Genomic DNA, 19072 nt, shown 5'->3' on the forward strand with positions numbered 1-19072 from the left:
CTCAGGCATTCTGTCCAGATCAAATAGTGATTTTCTTCCTCTCTGTCCCTTGATCTCTTTTTCTCTGTCTCTTCTCTCCTTCCCTCTTTTCTCTCTTTCCTCTCCCTGTCCCCATTCCTGGGGCCATATTCAGATCTTGAAAGGCCCTGAAATACTGAAAAGATTATAGCATAGTTCCCACATATGAATCAAAATGGACACAACACAAAACCTTAAAGAGCTTGCATGCATGCTGAAATTAGACCTGCATCTGTCTCCAATTTCTGATGGCAAGATTCTGGATAAGTTTATCAAAGCTGAACTTTTCTCTTTAGTTTGGTGAGTGTGGTTGAAAGGAGTGTTCGTTTCCTAGGATTGCCATAGCAAATTATCACAAGCTGCATAGCTTAAAACAACAGAAATTCATTCTCTCATAGTTCTGGTGGCCTGAAGTCTGAAATCAAGGTGTGAGCAGGGCTACACTCCCTCTGAAGGCTCTGGAAGAGCATCCTTCCTTGCCTCTTCCAGCTTCTGATGGCTCCAGGTGCTCCTTGGTTTGCGGCTGCCTCAGTGATGGCTTTCTTCACATGGCTTTCTTTTCTGTGTATGTGTGTCCCAAATATCCCTCTGCCTTTTTCTTATAAGGACAACTGTAATTGGATTCAGGGCTCACTCTAAATCCACGTTGATCTCACCTTAAGATCCTCACCTTAATCATATCTACAAACGCTTTTGTTTTTTTTTTTTTGGAAACAGAGTCTTGCTCTGTCTCCCAGGCTGGAGTGCAGTGGCACAATCTCAGCTCACTGCAACCTCTGCCTCCTGGGTTCAATCACTTCTCCTGCCTCAGCATCCCAAGTAGCTGAGACTACAGATGCGCGCCACCATGCCCAGCTAATTTTTGTATTTTTAGTAGAGGCGGGGTTTCACCATGTTGGCCAAGCTAGTCTCGAACCCCTGACCTCAGGTGATCCACCCACCTTGGCCTCCCGAAGTGCTGGAATTAACAGGCATGAGCCACCGCGCCTGGCCTACAAACCCTTTTTCTAAATGAGATCACATTCACAAGTCCCAGGTGGACTTGTCTTTTGGGAGGCAACCCTCCAACCCACTGCAGAAGAGGAAGGCACATTTCTGCTTGGTTGGCATTCTGAAGTTATCCAGTACATCCTGTCGTTTCCTTAATGCTTCTGTGGAAGAACAAAGCTCCACGAATAAGGTCAGGCCAGCAGCCTCTTCCAAATACTGGATGTCCTAAAACTCACCAACCTATTTGCTCTCAAATATTTCCTTTGCCTTTGAGCTCTGGGAAGTTTCCACTGGGAGAAGGGAGGAAGTCATGCTTTCTTGTATCACTCATTTATTCATTCAACAAATACCTATTCAACGCCAGCTATGAGCATGGCACAGGGATAGGCACTGGTGAGGAAGGGCAAGGAATCATAAGGTCCTTGCTGTGTAGAAGTTACACAGTGTGCCCAAAACAGGGCTCAGTGGGAGAGTTAAGTCCTCACTGTGATTGAAAGCCTAGTCTTGCTGCTGAGGCCCCTCCTATAGGTGTGGCATCCTGGTACTCTCCCTGGCTTCTGTTCATGTCTATGCCACCAACTTGCCTTCCCTCATCCCATTTCTATAAGATAAGGGGCAGCTTCTTCGTGCCATATGTTCTCTCTAAACTACACTAAAATCCTGCAAGGCAGCCAGAGCTTTGCTTCTTTCCTTCATGCAATATGTATCCATAGTTTTCACTGTGGGTCAAGCCCTGTGCTTTATGCTGGATACCCAGTGAGGAAGAGCACACACCTTTGCCCCCCAGGAGCTCATAGATGGAAATATATAACTGCATGAGAAAATACAACTAAGGCCATTCCTAGTGTACTTTGTACAAGTATGGAGTTTCCTCCGTAATGAGAGCTCAGAGCCTTCACAGGCAAAACAAGGGGGCATGCACTGTGATTTGAGGGATTTTAGAAGGCCAGTTGGCACCAAATCTCTCTCCCATGCCCACTGTCACCACCACAAGTCCATTTCTTTGGGCAAAGTATTGCCTTCTCCATCTTCCTTTTTTTTTTTTTTTTTTTTTTAATTGAGACAGGGTCTTAGTCCCCCAGGCTGGAGCGCAGTGGCACAGTCATAGCTCATTGCAGCCTCCAACTCCTGGACATAAGCGATCCTCCTGCCTCAGCCTCCAGAGTAGCTGAGACTACAAGTGCATACCATTGTGCCTGGCTAATTTTTCAATTTTTTAAAATAGAAGTGGGGTCTCACTACTTTGACCAGGCTGGTCTTGGACTGCTGGCCTCAAGCCATCCTCCAGCCCCAGCCTCCCAAAGTGCTAGGATTATAAGCATGTCACCGCTCCTGGGCTGTCTTCATTTTTAGAATTCAAATCCTCCCTGGGAGGGATAGAATACATTTCCTAACTCTACAGTCCAAGCATTCATTTATTCATTCCATCAACAAACGTTTATTGAGTTGTTCTATGTTCAAGCCGTTCGCAGAAGTTGTCTTCTTTAGCACTTAATGTCAACCTCAGCAAGTGGAGAACATGGAGGGGCCAGGGTGTGAGGTTGTCCAGGGCTGCAGGGTCAGAAAGGGCAGAGCTGGGATTGGTGTCCCACGTGTCCAATGCTAAAGCCCTCACCAGGTCACCCTGCTGCCCTTTCAACCCAACCTTGCTGAAAAATGGCTCTGCTGTGGAGACCAAAAAAAGGATCCGGTGCTCTGGGCCCTGGTGAGCAGTGGGAAGGATGTTGATGGATCTCCTGTCCACATTCCTTTCCGCCCGTCCCCAGCCTGTACTATTTGTCACTGTTGGTGTTGGTTTAAAGGACTGTGAGTTGTTGCATGTGAATGATTTATACCCCCAGCTGACTCTCTGGCACATCCAGATCAGGATCAATTACCCCTCCGGTGGAACTTTGCTTCCCAGAAAAAAGAAAAATGAGGTTTTCCCATTAATTTTAGTAAATGTACTATTCCTGGAGACTCCAGGAGCCATTATGGAGAAAATAATATTCTGGCTCTAAATCATTCCAGTCCCTTTGTCATTAGAGCGATGAAGCAACTCATCTGTGGATGTATATATCCTGTTGTTTTTCAGTAGTTACAGGGCCCAGGGGAACCACCCTGGCCCCAAGACTGGGTAATCAAGGGGTGCCTGAGGAAGCTGGAAGTCCTGATGCTGACGGGAAGGCCTGACTTCGGCCTACCAGGTGCACCTATTTCGGAGGCTGCACCTGTTGGGTTTTACCCTTCATCACCTTGGCCTGATTCTCCGGTTTTGACTTTCCCCTGATCCAGGTGTCCTTTTCACAAGTTCCCCAGGTCTTGAAAAACTTGCATGGTGCTTCTGCTTACTCTTCCTGCATCCACCCGGTGACCTGAGCTAGAAATTGCAGCAACCTGTCTCCCTCTCGCTCACATAGCTTAATGGTCAGACCCGCTGATTTTACCCTATTATTTTTCAAATTCACCCCTCCTGACCCATTTTTGCTCACTCTATCTTTATTTAAGCATCATCCCCTCCAGTCTGGGCTTCTATAGTGACTTCTCACTTGTCTCCCCACTTTCCCTTCAGTCTTGGTCCGCCCTGCAGGAGATCCTTCAAGAAGGAGCATAGCTTACTGTGTTATTTCTCTGCTAAGAAATCTTTTATGGGGCCGAATATGTTGGCTCATGCCTTATAATCCTAGCACTTTGGGAGGACGAGTGGGAGGATCACTTCAGGCCTGAGTTCAAGACCAGCCTCGGCAACATAGCAAGACCCCATCTCTATGAAAGAGAGAGAGAGAGAGAAAGAAAGAGGAAAGAAGGGAAAGGAAGGAATTAAGGAAGGAAGGAAGGAAGCAACAAAGAAGAATTTGCTATGTCTGCTGGCATGTACCTGTAGACCCAGCTACTCAGGAGGCTGAGGTGGAAGATTGCTTGAGCCCAGGAGTTCAAGATTACAGTGAACTATGGTTGCACCCCTGCACTCCAGCCTGGGTGACAGAGCTAGCCTCCATCTAAAAAAGAAAGAAAGAAAGAAAGAAAGAAAGAAAGAAAGAAAGAAAACAACAAAAAGATCTTCCATGGGTCATGGGTCTCCATTGCCTTCAGAACAAAGTTCAAACTGCTTCCTATGGCCTACAAGAAATCTAACCTCTCTAGATTTTTCCACCTCTGGTTGTCTGCCTCTCATCCTCTTACCTGTTCTACTTAAGCATAAAGGCAGATGTTGAGGACTGCTGTAGTTTGAATGTTTGTCCCTCAAGCATCATGTTGAAATTTGATCCTCAGTTTTGCCATTAATTTTAGTAAATGTGCTATTCCTGGAGACTCCAGGAGCCATTATGGAGAAAATAATATTCTGGCTGTAGATCATTCCTGTCCCTTTGTCATTAGAGCGATGAAGCAACTCCTCTGTGGATGTATATATCCTGTTGTTTTTCAGTAGTTACAGGGCCCAGGGGAACCACCCTGGCCCCAGAACTGGGTAATCAAGGGGTGCCTGAGGAAGCTAGAAGTCCAGATGCTGACGGGAAGGTCTGACTTCGGCCTGCCAGATGCACCTGTTTCAGAGGCTGCACCTGTTGGGTTTTACCTATTGGGACCTCATAGGAGGTGTTTGGGCAGATCCCTTATGAATGGCTTGGTGCCTCCTCATGGTAACGAGCGAGTTCTCACTGTGTTACTTCTCACTGGAGTTCCCCTGAGAAATGGCTGTTGAAAACAGCCTGGCACTTCCTCCTCTCTGTCTTGCTTCTGCTCTTGCCATGTGATCTCTGCACATATCAGCTCCCCTTCCCTTTCTGTCATGAGTGGAAGCAGCTAAGGCCCTCACTAGAAGCAGGTGCTGGTGTCACACTTCTTGTGCAGCCTGCAGAACCGTGAGCCAAGTAAACCTCTTTTCTTTATAAATTACTCAGCCTCAGGTGTTCCTTTATAGCAACACAATTGAAATAAGACAAGACCCCAGTGCCATGTTACTCCTTGATTCACCACCTTTATCCTCATGCATCCTGCTGCCTGCCTATGCAAATTTCAAAACTCAAATATCAGGTTAAGCATCTCCTTTGTGTTCCCGTACCCCCTGTGCCCACCCCATCAATGCATGTGTCACCCAGTTATTGTAAATGCCGATGTTCTTGTCTTCCTAGAGAGAGAGACCCTGAGAGAAGACTTTACTTGACTCGGGCTGCAACCTCCATATCAGAGTCAGGTATAGGGTAGATGCTCAGTAATTGCTTGCTGAATAATTTTCTCAGCATTTTGAAGTTTTACCTCTTAACAGAATGGCTCAAAAAAGTACATCTTAGAAATGGAAAATTTTAAATCAACCAACTGTTGTTTGTATCTTACTATGTACCTAGCCCTGTGCCTGATGTTGTGGGAGATGCAGACATGGATGGACTAGGGACTGTGCCCTTGAATTTCTCAAGATCTAGAGGAGGAGATGCACATGTCCCTCAATAACTCTGACACAGATGGGATGTGTGGACAAAGTAAGAAATGGTTTCACACAAACAGGAGCCCTAGGGGAGATTGTATGGAAGATGCATCATTCATCTGAAACTTGTATGGAGTTTCTTGAATGATAAAGCAAATACTGGCTGGCAGCTTTGGGGGAGCAGTGATCCAGTCATGTTTATCATGACATCTCTCACTTGCATTCAGCAAGTGTCTAGTGAATGCCTGCTGTGTGTCAGGCAATGTCCAGGTTGCCGGAGAGTCAGAGAGAAACCAGTTACAGGGATATAAACACAGACTCTTCACCCCTTTCCTTTCTTCTCTTCCTTCTTTCTCATTGCAGCTCCCCTACTGCATGCCAATTGCAAAATCTCTTCCTCCTCCCTCTTCAACCTGTTTTCTTTTGCTTTCCTTGTTCTTCCTTATTCTTCCTTAGTTCTCACTTGTCTAGACTTAGGCATGCTGTTTCTCTCTCTCTCTCCTCTTTCTCCTCTCTCTCTCTCCTCTTTCTCCTCTCTCTCTCTCTCTCTCTCTCTCTCTCACACACACACACACACACAATTGTTTTGACTCATGTTGGGAGGAGGGTCTGTGTTAAGTTTCTAGGCTACTATAACAAATAATCAAAACCTGGATATCTTAAAACAACAGGAACTTATTGTCTCACAGTTCTGGAGGCTAGATGTCTGAAATGAAGATGTTGGGAGAGACATACTCCTCTGAAGGCTCTAGGGGAGAATCCTTCCTTCCCCTGGTGTCTCCAGGCATTCCTTGGCCTGTGGGCTGCATCATGCTTATCTCTGCCTCTGTCTTTATGTGGCCTTCCCCTCTTCTCTTTCTGTCTCCATGTGTATCTCTCCTCTTCTTATAAGGACACCAGTCATTGAATTCAGGGCCCACCTTAATCTAGTATGACCTCAGCTTAACTCATTACTTCTGCAAAGACCCTATTTCCCAATAAGGTCCCATTCTGAGTTTTTAGGTGGATATGGATTTTTGGGGGGCGCTATTTAACCCACTATACGGTGGTTGAAAAGAGCATTGCGCTTGGAGTCTGATACCTCAGACAGCTAAGTTAACATTGAAGCAACTCAATTTCCTCATCTGTAAAATAGGCATAATATGGCCTATTTTATTGGGTAGCTATGGGGATTAAATGAGATCATGTATACAAAAGTGTCAAATGACAGCCCATAATAAGCACCTAATAGATGGTACTTTATTTTCTTTCTTCCTTTTCTTACTCTTCCTTTGAGTTTCTGATTTTCTCCTTCCACTCAAGCTTTATCATATTCTACCAGCTCCACATCCATGCAGTGCCTGTGAGTGGATGGCAGTGATGTTAATAGGATTTAATATTTGTTTATCATATACTGTATGGTGGGTACTGGGTTAAGTACTTTACATGAATCCTCTGTTTTGAGAACTTGTTTGGAGGTTTGGAGATATACCCTTGACCGAAGACTGGTCCTCCTCTATCAGAGACAGTCGTCCTCTTGAAGCATGCAGCTTTGGGAGGGATGAACATGGAGTGGTGAGGGGGGAAGGGGACACCCGCCTAACCAGCTAGATCAGCCAGATCAGCCCTGGCGATCAACAGGGTGACAGATGTTACAGCTAGATCGCCCTCACATCCGAATCCTCTATTTTGAGCCTCACCGTTGGAGGTAATTGTCCTTATTTTATCGTTAAAGAAACTAAAATCCAGACAGATGAAGCAATTTCTCCAAAGTCACATTCCCAGTAAATGGCAGAGTCAGAATTTGAATGCGGGTCCGACCGACTCAATGAATTTTAGATACATAGTGTTTACGTGTTCAAGTACAATTTTTAAAAATGAATAATATATGTTGCTTTTGATTCTGTAATCTAGAGGTTCTCAACCTTGGCATTATTGACATCTAGGATCAGATCATTCTGTGTTGTGAAGACTGTCCTGTGTATGGTAAGACGTTTAGCAGCACCCCTGTCCTCTACCTACTAGAGGCAAAGAGCATTTCTGCCCCATTTACCATAATCAAAAATGTCTCCAGACATTACCAAATGTCCCCTAAGGGGCAAAATCACCATCTGTTAAGAGCAACCTGTCTGAGATAATCCTCACCATAACCCTTTAGTTAACAACTATGATAACTCCCCATTTTACAGATGGTTAAACTGAGGCTCAGGGAGGTGCTGTGCCCAAGGTCGCAGGGCAGCTGGAGAAGGGGGAACATCAGGAAAGGAGAAAGTCAAGAATGGAAAGAGGCGGAAATTAGACTCCCTACCCTTGTAGGAAAAAAACCGGTAGCGGTTCCAGCAAAATCCAATCCCAACCTTCCTGAGACCCAGAGGCGACTTCACAGCAGAATCTAATTCTGAGTGGAATTGAAGGCCTTGCTGCAGACTGTGTACTTTTAATCATGTTTAAATAAAACATGGGACCATGGGTGTGATCTCCTCACTGAGCCTGGCTTGTCAGCCGCTTGGGCAAAGTCATAAATAGTTAATAGACAACCACTTATGGCTCTACTTCTGTTAAATCTAGCATCAATTATATATGGTTCATGCATTATTTATTTGGTGTTACTTTGGGGTATATCTTCCACCTTCGGGGGAGAAGTGTAAAGAATGTGAGGCGTAGAGCAGATTTGAGGATAGCTTGTTTCCCTCTGTACTGGTCAATTTGTGAAGGCCTTGTTGCCCTCCATATTGGTCAGTTTCCCTCGAAGGAAAAAGCCCATTGATGATTAGGAGATGAGTAGGAGGTGAATTTGGATCTGAGAGGACTTTACCAGACCACCAGGAAAAAAGATCGGGGCGGTGATGTGCTGGTAAATGTTTAACAACTGCCTTTCCAGGGCAGGTGGATTCCTGGCTTGTAGTGTTTGCCAATTTCTGTGGTGTAAATTCTCCCTCCAGGGCTGATTTCAACCTAACTACATGATGTCACCGAAGGCAGAGTTGGGAAGCAATGCCCAGTAGCGCACCGTTATATATCATTTCCACCATACAGGTACAAAAAGCACAAATACCTTCAAAAGCATAGTTAGAGCAAAACGTTAGCAAAATAATTAGCAATGTGTTTTGAGTATGTATTACCTTTGTTTTTCATATAATTTATTTAGTTGTAAGCTTGTATCATTTAATCTTTAATAATAGCTGTGTTTGACAACTGGCTTGCAAAATTCCCTAAAATTTAGCTATCAGCTCTTGCCAGCCAATATGAGCCACTTCCTGCACTCCTGTGACCTGGCGTCTCCTTGGGGTGGTGTCCCCATACCCTGTTAGAAGGCGGTTGGCAGAGGGGAAGGAGTGGAAGGCTCTTAATCAAGTCTCATCGCTCACTGACTGTCTTTTTAAGCAAGATTACTTCGCCATTAGAAATTTGTCCTTCTGAGCATGCTCTTTTAACTCATGTATAAAATAGATGCAGTCACATCTCCTGGAAAAGACTAAAACAAGTAATTCATGCCATGCTTCTAGATCTGCCTGTCACATAACTATCCCCAAAAGCACACCTGCTCCTCTCTCCCTGTTCATTTTCTTCTGCCTTCAGAGAATCTGAACACAGTAGGTAGGGGCCTTAGGAAGCCCAAAGTCAGGTTCTGTTTTTTGTTTGTTTGTTTTTGTTTTTGTTTTTTCATTTGCTTTAATTTTTTTCCACTCCCAAACCCCATGTTTTCAAAAGTCCCCTTCCATCTACTTACTCCATGGCATTCACCAAACCCACAGTGAAGGGGTTCATTTCAAAAAGCCCTTGGTGTTTTCCCCCTGCAAATGGCTATGAACTTGAAAACGTAAAGATGAATTATTCTGGCTGGGAACTGAAGTATTTAAAAAGGCATTCCATATGGAGGGCATTTGGGGCCATGAGCCAGGTGTAAATAACACATTTTATGGCTCTCCTGACAGGGAGATAGCCCTCCTAATTACTGCGCCGTTATCTCAGTGGGATCCAAAATGACCCAACACGCTTATAAACTCTGTGTTCACAGATTTCCTTTTAATCCCTACTCCTAATGGCCTCCCGCATGCTCAGAGAGCTGACAGGGGAACCCATGGGTATTTCTGTCACTCCCCTCCTTCTAGGCACTGTGGTTTCCTGTTTGTCTCCCTACAAAGGTTTCTGTACAAAAGAAACTTAGTCCTAATCGGCATTTAGGTGCTGCTAGCCTCAGACACGTTTCTGAAAGTGGATTCTCCCAAGCTGTCTTTATCTCACATGGTGAATGTGCTTGTCTCAATTCAAGAGGTGTTACCATCTAACGAAAGAGTTTCTTTGCGTCTGGCTCTGAGATGAGTTATCCTGATAATAAAATCTATTACCAAAAGCCTACCTAGGAATAATTGGGTCTATTACTCCCCGACTTGTGGCTTTGTTTCTGCATTGAAAACAGGCTCTCCAGCAATTAATCAGAATTTAAAGTTGCTAATACCAATTACAAATAATGCGCTGAGGCTCAAGATGGCAAACAGAGGAGCAGATACTAATCTTGTCCCTTGAGATTTCATCAATTGAACTTTCGTCACTTCAGACTTTCTGGAAATTAGAGTAACTTAACTCTGCAAAGTTAATTACTTAAAAAAGAAAGGGGAGAGATATTGATTGAATATGGCAGGAGTATATTAAATTATTCAAATAAATCCAATTTATATTGTTTAGATGAGATTATGCTTCACTTAATTGTATGCCAGGGAGGCTTAGGAAGGTTAGTCTTCATGGTAGAAAGCTTGATCATTGTTATGATTTGACATCTTTAAAAGATAGTGGTCCCAAGGAAATCCAGGGGGCCCCAAATCAGACACTTCATGTTTTTGATTCATTTCCAAAGTATAATTCGGTTTGAAGGGTAATTCTCTTTTTACTGTTCTTTTTTGACAGAGCTTAAACAATAAGAAAGGGAGAGGGGATCTCCGAATATGAGGATCGACCAAGCAGTTGGGAAGCGAAATGGTTTTTTTGGGAGAATTGGCTGGTTTGGAATTCAAAGTGTATTTAGTGGGGAAAGATGAATGTAACTTGTCTAGGTTATGGCTCTTTTAGTTGCAAGTGACGGAAACAAAATTAAATTGGCTTAAGCAAAAGGAAATTTATTGGCTCATGTAATGAAAAAGTTTCATGACCTCTGGCTTCAGACTCAGTGAAATTCAGGGACTCAAATGATGCCAACAGGCTGAATTCGGTGTGCTGGGGTCAACCCGTATCTGTTTGCCAGAGCTGACTGTGTCCATCTCTTCCCAATTCCATGCTCCATGACATCACATTGGTAGCTTGACATTGGCCATTGTGGGATTATTTACACTATGGAAATTGGCAAATGTTAAAGGATTTCCACTCATCCCCACAGTCAGTTTTGAACATTTACCAGCACACCACCGACTGAATCCCTCCCTTCCCATCTCCTTGGAGTTGATTGCCATTCTCAGACAGGCTTTCCCTTCCTAGTGGCAACAGAGTTAGGCTGACAAACAGCAAGGCTATCAACCTCAACAGGAAGAGGGCCCCTTCCACCCAGCGGCTCAAACAAAGGCCAAGAAGTAGAATCTCATTGACCCTGATTGGCCTGGTTTGGGTTATATGCCCACACCTAAACCAAGCACTGGTACTTGAAGGGTAGAGGCTGGATTGAACAGTTCTGGGGTACATGCCCAGCCCTGAATCCAGGAGTAGAGTCAGCTCCACCCTAGCCATATGGATGGAGAGTAGAAGAATAGATTCCCCAAAGGAAAATTGAAATGTTAGTGCCAGAAGGAGGAGAAATGGTTTCCAAAAAGGCAAAGCCTTTGGATGCCCACTGTGGAAGCCACATCTGTGGGCCTTGACTCTTGCAGAGATCTCTCTGCCTTGCCACAGGCCCCTTCTAGGTTTTATCTTCTCTGCTTGTGTTCCTGCCTCCTGCTTGACTTTTTCCTCCTCCTTTTTGTATATTTTCTGTTACTCCTGGGGCTGGGACATCCCATAAGTAGGGTAGATCAAAGAAAGGAAATGGAGGCCGGAAGTGGACAGCCTAAATTCCCTTTCTATCTTCTCAAAGGGAGTGGCTCACACAGTAGGAGGAGCTTGCCTTGAAGCCAGGAAGTCTGGGTCCAAGCCACACTTCTGCCTCTAACTGACTCTGTGGACTTGGGCACATCTTTTCCCTTGCTGGACTCACTCTCTCTGTAAAACGGACCAGACGACTTTTAAAGCTCTTTCTGCTGAGACCCCTGGGCAAGCCCAGAGCTGGTTGGTCATAGAGCTGCAAGCTTTGAGTGTGTCTCAAAGGGCTGATAGTCATGGTGGCAGCTTCCTCTGAAACAAGCACATTCCTACACCCCAAGAGCAATGCACAGAGTCACACAATCTCAAACCTGAAGGTGCCCAGGCCTCTTCATTCCAACTGGTGTCTTCTCCAACCTCAGACTGGTAAAAATTCCATCTCTGTTATGCAACTGTGGGGTTGGGGAAATTACTACCTCTGTGGGCAACAACATTCCCATAGACCTCCCCTTCTCCATCCCATTCTAGATTGATTCTATAGCTACCCCACAACTGGATTCCAGATGTGTCACCTTATCTGTTGGAGAGAGGGTTTCAAAGGACAGAGAGATATCCCTTGCTTATCTCACCTGGGAGTTAGCAAGGAGGTATCCAGAGATTACCACGTTTTTTTCTTTTAAGTAGCCAAATCTTATTTTAAATCCATAGCTGATACAGATTTGTGGTAAGTAAAAGCAGAGCTCCCCATTAGGGCTCACCTACTTTTCCACCCTGGCCCCTGAGGCAGCACCATAAAATACAGCTTGATAACCTATGGTCAGATCTGGCTGCTGTCCTGATTTTTATAAATAAAGTTTTATTAAGACATAGTCACAAACATTTACCTATTTTCTATGGCTGCTTTGGGGCTACAACAGCAGAGAGGAGTATTTGTGATAAGACCATTTGGCCTACAAAGTCCAAGATATATACTACCTGGTCCTTTACAGAAAAAAAAATCACTTACCTTTGCCCTAGAACATTGCTTAGCACAGAGCAGGCATAAAAAAATACATGCTGAGAGAAGAAAGAGCTTGACAGGACAAAGAACTGGGAGTAAGGAGACTTAGATGCAAATCTCAGTTCCATCATGTACTTACTGTGTGACTTTAGTCAAGGCACTCACTTTCTCTGTTTCCCTGTTAACTCATAAAATGGAGATAATTATTGCAACTGCTTCACAGCATTGTGGGGATTACTTAATAAAATAATGTGTTTAAATACTTATTACAGTGCCTGGCACAAAGTAAGCCCGCCTATCATCATCATCATAATAACCATCATCATCATCATTATCATCATCATTGCCATATCATCTTCTTCATCACCACCACCATCACCACCAACACATCATCTTTTCCACCATTCCCACCATCAGCATCACCTCCATTGTTACCACAACCATTACCATCATTATCTTCATCACTGTCATCATCACCACCATTTGCATCATCATCACCATCACCATCAATCATCATCTTGATCACCACCATCATTATCATCACCATCATTACCACCACCACCATCATGAAAATTATTATTATCACTCTCATCACTGTGACCACCGCCATCATCATCACATCATTATCAGAGTGAGACTAGAATCAAAGAGCACTGCAGAGCCCCTTCAAGAGTAGGCAAGCCCTGTGATTCAGAGCAGGCATATAAGTCTAGGCCAGTGGTTGAATTATTTCCTATTTCAAAATTCTGTGAATGACGTCCCCAAATGCTGTATACCCCACCTTGTGACCTGTGAGTTCATAGATGCCTCCTTCTTTGTGCTCAGTGTCCTGAGTGTCAGCTTCATTGGAATTCTGCCTTCTCCAGCCTTGTCTTGGCTGCATTCCAGGTAAATGACTCGGAGCCCATCTTGCTGCATGTCACCTCTGCCGCCCGCCCGCTTGGATAATTAGAATCAACACATTCATTTCCCTAACAGCATTCTCATCTCCCCCTCGCAAAGTTTTCAAATGGAAAAAGAAAGGCAAAAACAAGCTACATCTGTCCTTGTTCAGGCAATTTGCAGCTGTCTGCAGCTGACATCCACCCAGCTGGGCGGCAGAACTAGCTTTCCTGTTTGCTTTTGGTGGAAGATGATGTGGTTGATGCTGTTATTAAAGTTTGGCAGTGGTTTGGAGACAAAGCGTCCTGCTGGAGAGAGACTTATAAACAAACACTCAGGGGGAATCCTTCAGGCTCCTGCCTTTGTGAGCTAATTGCTTGGTGGGTGGGGAGAAGAAAAAAGACTGATGTCACTTTTCAGCAAACAAAAGGAAAGGAACTCAAGAAATAAGATGATTTTCGGTTTTCGCTTCTTTCTGAGAGCCTGCTGAGTTTGCACACAGGTAGCAACTGGATGCTCTGATCCAGGGACTGGCAAGTATTTTCTGTAGAGGGACAGGTAGTAAATATTTTAGACTTTGTAGTCCATACTGTCTCTGTCACAACTACTCAACTCTGCTGTCGCAGCACAAAAGCAGCCCTAGACAGTATGCAAATGAATGAATAGATGAGCGTGGTTATGTTCCAATAAAACTTTATTTAGAAAAACAGATGGTGGACTGGATTTGGCCCACGGGCTGTAGTTGGCCAACTCTTGCTCTATGCTCTGTTGGAAGAAGAAGTGGAGTTGGAGGCAGACAGCAGAGCTGGGTTTAAATCTTGTCTCGATCTCTTTCAGGCACCTGTCCTCTTTGAGTCTTTGTTTCTTCATCTGTAGAATGGGTTATCAGGTAGTTGGGAGATTAGAATGTTTTGCACATGTTAAGTGGTCAATAAATTGTAATTCTTTGTAGTACTCACCCGCTGACCCCAGCCAAAAAACATGAGAGAGTGAAACCAAATAAAGAAGGCTGTCTGCTTTCCTGTTGGCCCTAGCTATGGTTACAGTTCAGTGATGCAGATCTTTTTGTAGCTCATTTGAGAGTCTGGCAGCTCTGAGTTTCCCAGGATGATCCTTCTGTTGTCTGTTCCTAGTGCCTTCCCACACCAAGATGCCTTCCTGTGTTCAGACTATTTCGTTTCCATCACAAAGGCGCGGCCTCAGTTAGGAAATCCCAAGTATGCAAATTAAGATTCTGTTTATGCACTTTTGTTGTTTAGAGAGAGTAGTTTTTGTTGTAGTTGGGTCGACATTAAAGACTTGTTGTCTGTAAGCCAAAGACATGGCTGCATGTCAAATCTAACAATCATGTTTGCATTTTAACTGGTATGATTTTCAAACAGGGTCCTAGGGACAATTCAGACTTATGTGTGCTGATACTCATAGTTAAGATTCACTTAACCTGAAAGGGCAAAAAAAAAAAATTTTTTTTAGTAGAGACGGGGTTTCGCCATGTTGGCCAGGCTGGTCTCGAACTCATGACCTCAGGTGATCCACCTGCCTCTATCTCCCAAAGTGCTGGGATCACTGGGATTCATGCCACTGCATTCCAGCCTGGGTGACAGAGTGAGACTGTCTCAAAAAAAAAAAATACATACATATATATATAAATAAAATATATGTATTTTATATTTATATATGACTCACAGGTCATTATATATATATTTTTCCATGAATATATACGTATATATATATACATAGGAAAAGTGTGACCAGAACCCCGATTTGTGATTCTGTGGTTAGTTGCTTGCTTGGTTTGCGTCTGTTAAGGATGTCAGCTGGAGGTATATTTTAAGTTGCATTGTGTATAGCTTGTATTTACTTGTTATTATTACTTATATAACAGCCTATCATTTATGCCAGGCCTGAGCATGTTTTATACCTCATGTCATTTAATTCTCTTCAATTTCGTGTGACTTATGGCTTTACTTTCCAAAATATATTCGCAGATCAGCAGCCTTGGCTATAGAAATGTAGAGTCTCAGGCTCAGCCCCACACCTTTGAGTCAGAATTGGCTTTTTAACAAGGTCCCAGGTGACTCGTAGGCACAGCAGCATGGCAGGAGCCCTGATGTCGGTATTTCATCAGCACTGAATTGCAGGTGAGGTTAGAGACAAGATCTCGGCTGGGCACGGTGGCTCACGCCTGTAATCCCAGCACTCTGGGAAGCCGAGGCAGGTGGATCACCTGAGAGCAGGAGTTGGAGACCAGCCTGGCCAACATGGCGAAACCCCTTCTCTACTAAAAATACAAAAATTACCTGGGTGTGGTGGTGCATGCCTGTAATCCCTGCTACTCCGGTGGCTGAGGCATGAGAATTGGTTGAACCTAGGAGGTGGAGGTTGCAGTGAGCCAAGATCGTGCCACTGCACTCCAGCCTGGGTGACAAAGTGACTCTGTCTCAAAGGAAAAAAAAAAAAAAAAAAGAGATAGGATCTCCTCCCATGCGGATCTCACCCACACAATCCTCTACACAATTTAGCTATGGTTCCTGCCTCTGTATTACTGATTTGTTTTTTTGCTTCTAGATCTTGTTTCTGAAGGACACTATCTACTTCCTATTGTTAAGCATCACTTTCTTCTTGGTGCTTCCAGTGTGGGGTCCAGAAGCTAACCACACACTTAGTAGGTGTTCCAATATTTACTAATTGCCGAGTGAACCCATGAAACATTCACACATGCAAAAGTGAGAGCTTACTCTTAAAAATGGGGTGGTGGTGGTGGCTGTGAATATCAATCAAAAGGGTTTCCTGAGCACATCTGCCCTTCAGGGCTTTGCATTTTTAGAACATAGAACAATAGCACCTCTTAGAACCTTCAGACCATAGAAATATAGAACATAGAACGTAGGACAGAACCCAGTGGCTCTTGGCCTGGAGTTCCTCCAGTTTTCTCCCATGGGGTGATTTCAGCAGACAGAACAAGTGAAGTGCCATAATTTCTGTGATATTTAGATTATTTTCTAACTCTCTATAACATATATGAATACCCTAGGATGGTGTTGTCAAACATGATAGCCACCAGCCTCACAGGGATATTTACATTTAATTGAAGTGGAATAAAATTTAAAATTCAGATCCTCAGTCACACCAGCCACACATCAGGTGATCAATAGCTATGTGTGGCTAGTGGCTACCATATTGGACAGCAGGCATGATCTCAAACAAGCATAATCCTTTTGTGCATAATCCAAATGCTTTGTGTTCCCATCTTATTTGTAATTGCCTCCCAGACTTCTCCCTAGGGTGGAGGGGGCTGGACCACATGCCACTTCCTTTCCAATCCCTTTTGAACTCACACGTGACTTTTCTCATCATCACATCATTGTCACAAGGAGGGGGACCTGTTTCTGGGGCAACAAATAGTAATACATACTCATCTGAGCCTCATTTGGTCCCACAGCTGTTTTGGGTCAAATCTCAATTGTGTCTTAGGTCATCCTAATCTTAGGACGGTGAGGAGGCAAACGTTATCATCTCACATCTGTATTTCATCCATTTTTTCCACAAGGTACCATCAACTTGCATTTTTTGAAAAATTAATTTACTCACTAAACTCTTTTATGTCTGCTAATTAATGTTCATACCTTTTCTTCCTCTAATACAACAGCATCTCTTAATTATCAATATGGCTACTCAACAATTAGACCTGCCAAATCTCAGCATTTGGAATGATAGCATCCTAGAACTTTGATATATAAGACCTTAGAGCCTTCAAGCCAGAAAATCTCAGGATTAATAGAATCTTGAATCATTTGACACACATAATATTAAAATCTTATTAAATTGAACCATATGAATTTGCCACTTGTATAGGTCAAAATTGGTTCAATATAGCTGATTGTAATTGGCTCATCCTAATAGAAATATGGAATATTGTAATCTATACATTCTTAGAATTGTTAGCTCCTAATGCTACACAATTTTAGAACTTTAGGATTTTAGAACAGGGGCCAGTCAACTTTTTCTGCAAAGGACCAGGTAGTAAATATTTTCAGTTTTGCAAACCATAGAGTCTCTGTCTCAACCTCCTAAGTCTGTCATTATAGCATGAAAGAAGCCGCAGATAATGCATAAATGCCTAGTTGTGCTCCAATAAAACTTGATTTACAAAAACAGGCAGGAGGCCAGATTTGACCTGAGGGTTGTAAATTGCCGCCCCTGTTTTGGAACATAAAACTGAAAGGGTCCCACCAAGCACTTGGATTTGCACAGGAAACTCATAGACGTCTCCTATGGTTCCAAAGGGTCCCATTCAAATGTGGAGCCATTTTAAGCACAGTTTTGATTGGTTCAGTCCACTGTCTGTCCCAGGGCAGTGTCTGGCCTCCAGAGAGGGAATGCGGGGGAAGAAGGAGACTTTGGAGGCTGTGACCAAAGCGATCCCTGACACTGGGAGAGTGTCAAAGAGCCATGTCCCAGAGTTGGAGAAAAATGGGGGAGACTGTTGGAATCAATGCCTGGCTTCCAAAGTTCTGGAAGACCTTGTGAGTCACGCCCCTCGATCAGAAGCAAAAGATGATCCTGAGTGCCTGGGAAGGCAGAATTGATGGACCTGGCAAGAGTCAATGGGCCCCAGCTGCGAAGTGAATTTGATGAGGCTGTTCATCCAAGAGGCGTGCACAACCTGGCCATAACCTTGAGATGTGGAGGTAAAAGAGAGCACACCGCTTAGCAATTGTTTTTCTTTCCTGCTGAGTCAATAAATGAATAAATGGACCATGAGTGGCCAAGTGGCTGATATAATTTCAGACTCCATCAAAAGGAAGATCGCAAAAGTGTACGGAGGTAGCTTCAACGTCTTTATGTTCCGCCGCTGTGAGCCCTGGCATCCTAACATCATATAGTCTGAGAGGCATCTGAAAGCCAGGCAGAGGGCAGCCTGGGGATTCACATTTACTATATGTCTACTATGTGACAGGCACTGTGCAAAGTGCTTTCGATATACTATCTAATTAAATCTGCACTTTCAACCTTATGAGCAAGGAAATATTTTTATCTCTATTTTACATATTTAACAAAAGAGGCTTACAAGAGTTGAAGTGATTTGCCCAAGGCCAGATAGCTAGGAAAGATTGACACCAACATATGTGATCACTCCAAAACATATGCTCTTAACCACAATGTCTGCATTTCTCCAATATCACCTGTACACAGATCACCCGGGGATATTGTTAAGGTGCAGATTCTGACTCAGCAGATCGGGGGCAGGGCCTGAGATTCTGCATTTCCAACCAGCAACCAGGTGATACTGATGCTTCTGGCCCAGAGACCCCACTTGGAGCAGCTGGTACTATATCATAGTTTCTCTTTATGCCAGGGCCCCCAAAGTTATGAAAGGGTGAAGTTTACACTTTTAAGATGAGGTCACACAGCAAACAGTGGTTTGTCCTAGATTCAAATTCACATCTGTCTGACTCCAGAGTCCATTTCTTTCAAAAATAAAGTCTACTGCTTACCCTTATGCCTGTAGCTTGACCCTCAGCTGGGGGTGATTTTGTCCCCCCAGGGAACATTAGGAAATATCTGGAGACATTTTTGGCTGGCACAACTTGGGTGGGAGGTGCTGCTGATATCTAGTGGGTAGAGGCCAGAGATGATGCTAAGCATTCTGAAATGTACAGCATAGCCCCGTGTAAGCACTCACAAAGAATTATCTGCTCCCAGATATCCCTAATGCTGAGGTCGAGAAACCCTGCTTTCTCAAGATACTGCTCAGTGTCTTTTGGTCAGAAATAAAAATCCACCCAGAACCTCTC

General features: G+C 43.9%; 1 protein-coding gene and 1 long non-coding RNA gene across 8 annotated transcripts in view; both read left to right on the top strand.

Moving 5' to 3' along the window:
- Nucleotides 1-19072, top strand: part of MYO18B (myosin XVIIIB) — a 316003-nt gene that overhangs the window by 216007 nt on the left and 80924 nt on the right. The gene's annotated exons all lie outside the window — the stretch shown is intronic.
- Nucleotides 5072-10493, top strand: LOC134809680 (uncharacterized). Its single transcript, XR_010155999.1, has 3 exons — nt 5072-7375; nt 8332-8425; nt 10295-10493. It is a non-coding gene; the product is annotated as an uncharacterized LOC134809680 (long non-coding RNA).

This window comes from Pan troglodytes, chromosome 23, assembly GCF_028858775.2.
Source record: "Pan troglodytes isolate AG18354 chromosome 23, NHGRI_mPanTro3-v2.0_pri, whole genome shotgun sequence".
Lineage (NCBI taxonomy): Eukaryota > Metazoa > Chordata > Mammalia > Primates > Hominidae > Pan > Pan troglodytes.